The following is a 5,853-nucleotide window of genomic DNA, read 5'->3' as shown; positions in this document are numbered from 1 at the left end:
AAAGACTACCTAGTTCCAGCGCCATGGCCTGGTAAGCCTCAACTTTAAGGTTCAGCTCTCACAAGTCTGAGTGGATTGGGACAGCTTTCACTCTTTATCAACCCGGGGGTGAGGGCGGGGGTCTGTGTCAGCTAAATGCAGCAACTCGGGGGAGGGACCTTTACCAATCTGTCCCTGTGGCCGTGGGTAGGCAATGTGTCAATGAGGGACCCCTCCAGTCCCTTGGTGGAGGTGGAGGTGGGGATGATGGTCACATAGACTCTTCCATTCTGGTTGAGGGTCAGGGCTGCCTCGGTGTTAAGTTACAGGCACTAAGTGTGGCCTACTTCTACTGTGTAGCGTTGAAGTCTAAAGCGTTTGCTGCCTGGGACTAGCCTGTTCAGAGAAAACCCACTGCGGTGGTGACAGGTGCAGACCTGAATCTGGGGAGTGGGCTGGGTGCAGCTTTCCTCCTCTCACTCAACCCCAGGCACAGCTGCCCTTGCTCACCTAAGGAGGTGGGTGACACCAGCTGTGCCTCACTTGAGCCCCTGGACAGACCCTGTGAGGTCAAGAGGGAGCCTGAGAGCTAATGTCATAGTGTCTGGAGTGTGGCAGTAGGGACCACAGTACAATTGCCTAGGCTGGTCCCTACTTGTGGGTAGGACTCATGGCCAGGTTGTCTGTCTGCAGGTCTGTAGGTTTCTCAGGTGGAGCAGGGGAGGACAGGGTCCTGGAAGGTACTGGCTGGGGGAAGAGATGGTAGGAAGGCCATGGTTACTCTATGAGAGCAGAGCCTTTGAGGGAGAAATCGGGAGGGTCTAGTGGATGGAATAGGTGACAGGCTACAAGCTTACACATGCTCATCAGAGAAGCAGAGGGTGCACTCAGCTGTAATCAGGCCGACAGGCGACAGCGGTGGGCTATCCTAGGCTGAGGGGATGGGACTGGGAGCCAGGGGGGGCTGGGCAGAAAGCCTCACAGGATAGGTCTGCTAAAGTAATCCCAGGGAGGACGCTTAAGGAGAGTCCCCTAAGACCTGCAGCTCTCTGCAGCACAGGGGCTGCTACCCAGAATCCCACAGCCTGACTAGAGGCACAAGTCCCACCCTCTTATCCCTCCCTCCCTCCCTCCCTCCCTCTCTCCTCTTCCCCTCTCCTCCCCACCCCCCAATCATTTTTTTTTTTTCAGAAATAATTGTGAGGCAAGAATATCAGACTGTGTGTGACTGGACCTTGCCCCAGGGCCTGGACCCCAGATCCTCACAGGGTGGCCTGGCTGGGTGGACAGTTTGCCCTGCGAGGTCTTCATTCCTCTCTAACTGTCTGAGGTTACGGCTCTCCTTTGTCAGCAGCGCTGCAAGCCTTGGCGGCATCATTAATGCTACTCTAGCACTCTGGTGTGAGGAGGGGGCTGCCCGGCTGCTGCTCCTCTTCCCGCCCTAAGATAGATGTTCCTTTATTGCCCATAAATCTCTGCACAGTCTCTGTGAAGACAGATCGGAGGCCTCCTAGTCCCTCGTGTTTGTTGGGCTGGTCGGTTGGTGGTGGGTTTAATTAGGGCCTCAGCAGTCACAGCAAGGAGCAGCTCTGGAGATGAGGGGCAGGCCGCACCATGCTGCGTCTGCAAGGGGGCAGCCCTCTGCCCTCTTGCTTTCTCTAGGGGAACTGAGGTTGGTCCACATGAGGGAATAACATGCCACTCCTCCTCCACGCATATGTTTGTGTGGGTGCTGCACGCCAGACCCTGCAGTGTAGCCGGCTCTTGCCCATGTAGCTCTGCAACAGTCCAGGCCCATGCTTGTCTGGGCAGCCTCAGTGACTGTCAGCTCTTAGGAAGCCTTCCTTTCTATGGCTTCTGCTAGAGCATAGCAGGTACCTAGTAGATGCATGCGTGGGGCCCTGCCTCTCCCTGCCTGCACTGAAGCATGAAGCATACTTGGCGCTCCAGCCACAGTCCTGGCCAAGAGGGCAGGGGCCAAATGGGAGTTGGCTGCCTGCTGATACTGCACAGCCTGCCAGCCTTCCTGTGTAATATGCTATTTGAGCCAGGAAGGTAGGTAGGTATAGGTGTGTGTGTTCGTGTGTGTGTGTGTGTGTGTGTGTGTGTGTGTGTGTGTGTGTGTGTGTGTATCAAGCTGATTGCTCTGCTGGTGTGCCCACAGAAGTGAAGTGTGTGCTAATGGCCAACTGGGCTCAGTCCAGTCCCCTTCTTCCATTTCCTATATGATCTTGTGTCCCTTGCCCCACCCAAACCTAGAGTGTAAGGGGCAAGAACACGGCCCTTGGAGCTGGCCTTGGTGTGTGTAGATGGGGAAGAGGGCTCAGGCACCATGGAAACAGTTAAATCCACAGTGGCTGGAAATGACCTTGGGGCCATATGACCAGACAAGTAATTGCAGTGTCCATATATTCACCATGGCCTAGAACGGTGTCTTGCCTTCCAAATGACATCCTAGGCTGCCTGGCACAAGAGAGAGGCTAACACCCAGAATCTTGTGACGTCCCTGTGTCCCAGAGTGTCCCGGGCAAGCCTCAGCTCATAGGCAGTTATGTAAACAATGTGACCTCAGGTCTATCCCTGTTCAGACATGCCTCTTCATGTGTCTTCACACCAAGGACATAAGCAGTGTCCCTGTGGGGCCTTGTATGTAAGTTTCCCACTCCATGCTGAAGAGGCAGAGACCTGGGGCATGGCTTGTGGCTATGGCACATGTCTCCCCACCTTGCTACAGCTGTGAGTACCCTCTGTGCCCAGCGGATCTGACAAATTCTCACTTTTCTGCAAACACATTCCTGGTGTGTTCTCAGCCTCGCCAGACACTAACTGGACATCCACCGCTGCGCAGTCTGCTGCTTCTACTATTTTAGAACTAATTTAAGGAATAAAAAATAATTCCCCCAATTACATGCAAAGCCCCACTGATGAGATAAATGGGGCAGAGGTTCCTCTAAGTTTGGCTGGGCAGCCCCAAAGCAGCTTTTGGGACACCTCGGTCCCCTGGGCACCTGCAAGAGTCTCACTGAACCCCCCTCCCACTAAGGTCCCGAGTGACCTTAGGAGATGCCAGCTCTGGGCCCAGTGCCTCCAGACTTGTTTCCAGGCTCCAGGCGCCAATCTCCAGAAATTATGCTTAGTGGTGCGGCCTTGGCAGGGCTTGGGACCGAGGAAGGATTATATCCCAGGGAGTCCTGTGGTTGGCCTAAAAATCCTTGGAAGGGGGCCAGGTGCGTCCATGTTAAGCCAGCATTGGGCACCCAAGGGGGGCTGACACTCTCCAGTGTTTTGCATGGCTTTAATTAGTTTCCTGCACAAGCCTCAGGGTCCCAGAGACCCAGGCTGGACACTAGCCAGCGGCCCAATTGACATCTAGAACCTGACCTAAGGAAGCCAGCTGAGCCAAAAACCAGGTGGGTAGGGATAAAGAGAGGTTAGGGTGAGCCAGAGTGGAGTCCTGGGGCTTTGGCCCCACCCCCCACTCCTTCCAGGCCCCTCCCCACCACCGGCCGGTGATCTCATCCATTCCTGGGCTGTAAATATCACCCAAATGCTCACGACTCCCAAATGTGTCCTCCAGCCGGGCCCCTCTCCCAAGCTCAGCCTGCACAGCCCACGCGACACCCCCGCCCAGATGTCTCCTGGGCCTCAACGAGCCGCTCCTCCTGGCACCCCCCTCCTCGGGGACAGGCGCCCCTTGCCGGCTGCTTAGGGCAGACGCCTGGGAGCCCTGCCCACCGCCTCCAACCATCCTGTCAAGTCCAACTTGAAACACATCCCTTGCCTTCTGGATCCCCCACCCCCACCCCACCCCTCAGGCCTGGCCAGAAAGTGGCAATTCCATAGTCCCTTCCCGTGTTCAGGCCCCACCGGAAGAGTCATCTTAGCAAATTAGATCCTGCCCACTCCCCCTTGAGACAAAGTCCAAAAAGGCGCATGCTCTTTCACACATACACACCTCCGACCGTTGCCTGTGCACCCTGTCCCCTACCTCACCCTTAGCTTCTACAGCACCTTTCTTGGCAGCCTGGTTTGACCATTGTTCCTACTCCACCGCATGCCCCCTCGATTTCTCCCTCCGGGGAGGGGGTTGTGTGTAGCGCCTCAAGAGACAGGACCCAATTTATGCATCTCAGGCTGTCGGCTTGGCTGCAATACAGCATGTGCCCCCACCCCCTTCATAGCCTTCTTTGCAATCACCAGGGCTTGGCTTCTAATCCCCCCCTGTGGGCCAGCTGCTGGTAACAGAAACAGAAAGTGGCCTGAGGCCAGAGAGTGCCTGTCAATGAAGAGTAAGCTCAACATAGGTAGTGAACTCGCTGTTCCTAAAGGCATGTGGACTAAGAAAAGCCCCTCTGCCCTGCCCTGAGAGCCACTGAAAGTGCCAACATCTGCTGCAGAAGGCAGCTTGGGCCCCTAAGATTCTTTATCAGTGGGGGCTTTTGGGTCCTGACTCAGGTTTGGGAAGACCTAGCCTTGCTTCCCAGCAATGCCCCTCCCCCCGGATTCAGAGGCTGGCTTGGTCTCCTCAGATAGGCAAGAGCTCCTTGTGGGGAAAAGTGGATGAAGATCCCTGTCCACCAGGTGCAGGCCAGCAGCCTCCCTGGGTACTGGGAGTGCTGCGGGGAGGCTGTCTTCCTCACCGGCTGTACCCTGAGCCACCTCAGCCAAGGCTACGAGGGGTGAGCATGGTGGTGGGGGATGACTCCTAAGGGGCAGACCTGAGGCTAGCAGGGCTCTCACCCGTGACACCGGCTCCAGGTGCAGCATTCCCAGCTTTGGGATAAAGCAATGACGCCCAGGCCTGGAGCTCAGGCCAGAGTCCACTGTGCAGAGGGGCAAACTGCAGATGTGAACGCGGGCAGCCATGTGGGTATGGTGCTAGTACCAGCAGGCCAAGGCCTAGGGGTTTCCTGGAAGAGGTTCCCTGGTGAGGAAGGGCAAGGCCAGACAGGACCTTCGCACCCCAACTCTGCCCTGGGTCCCTCCTCAGAAGGTGGCTGCTGAGCATATTCCCCCACAAGCCTCTCCTCGAGTTTCTGGATCCCTGGCCGCCTCCATTGCCATCTGGCTCCCCCAGTTCTCTCCCCCCAAGTGCCTGCATTCCCCCCCTTTCTCCCAGCTCTTGCCCTGTGGGAGAGGCAGCCCCCCCTTTCCTGTTCCCCTCACCACTACTTCCTCCCACAGTTTTCTGGCCAAGTGGCTCTTTTCCTTTTGTGTCTGAGGTCTTTCCAGCCCAGGCCTCCCGGATTCACACATGCACCTCTCCTTGTCTGGGCTGTCTTTAGGCACATGCATACACACGTGTTGTCTGTGTGGCTCCTGCTCTGCCATGTGTGTCTGTTATGCACTCACGTGTATTCCTGAGCATGTGGCTCCTCAAGAGCTGTGGGGTAGTATGAGGTACCTACGCATGAAGGCTGTGACCTGGGGCAGCGATATGCGGGTGCACACAGGCCCTGCATGGTCTCCAGCCCTCCCCCATTCCTCAGCAAGGGGAGCATGGTCTTTACACCCAGCCTCCTCCTGACCTGGACAATCCCTGAGTAGAAGTCCCCACAGAACCCAGCATGTTCAGAACCAAATAGAGCCGGGCATGTAGTCAGCCCAGCTCTCAGAAAAGTTGGCTGAGCTCAAGGATGTCAGCTATGGGGCAAGCTCGCTGCTGCAGCTGGAAGTGGTGAGAATGTCACCTCACTCCCATGTGAGCCCCAGCCCCACCCCCACCAGCCCAGACTGCCCCACCAGCGAGGGTGGGTAGTTCTATCTCCTCTCCGGCCTTCTGTGCCAGTGTCTGAAGGAGGGTGCTATGCTGGGACCCACCCTCGTTTCTCACCACCCACAGTACCGCAGCCCAAGAGGCCACAGCTTAAGAAA

The sequence above is a fragment of the Acomys russatus genome, chromosome 8, assembly GCF_903995435.1.
Source record: "Acomys russatus chromosome 8, mAcoRus1.1, whole genome shotgun sequence".
NCBI classification, from domain to species: domain Eukaryota; kingdom Metazoa; phylum Chordata; class Mammalia; order Rodentia; family Muridae; genus Acomys; species Acomys russatus.
The sequence above is the reverse complement of the archived record's forward strand: the minus strand, read 5'-3'. Positions refer to the sequence as shown.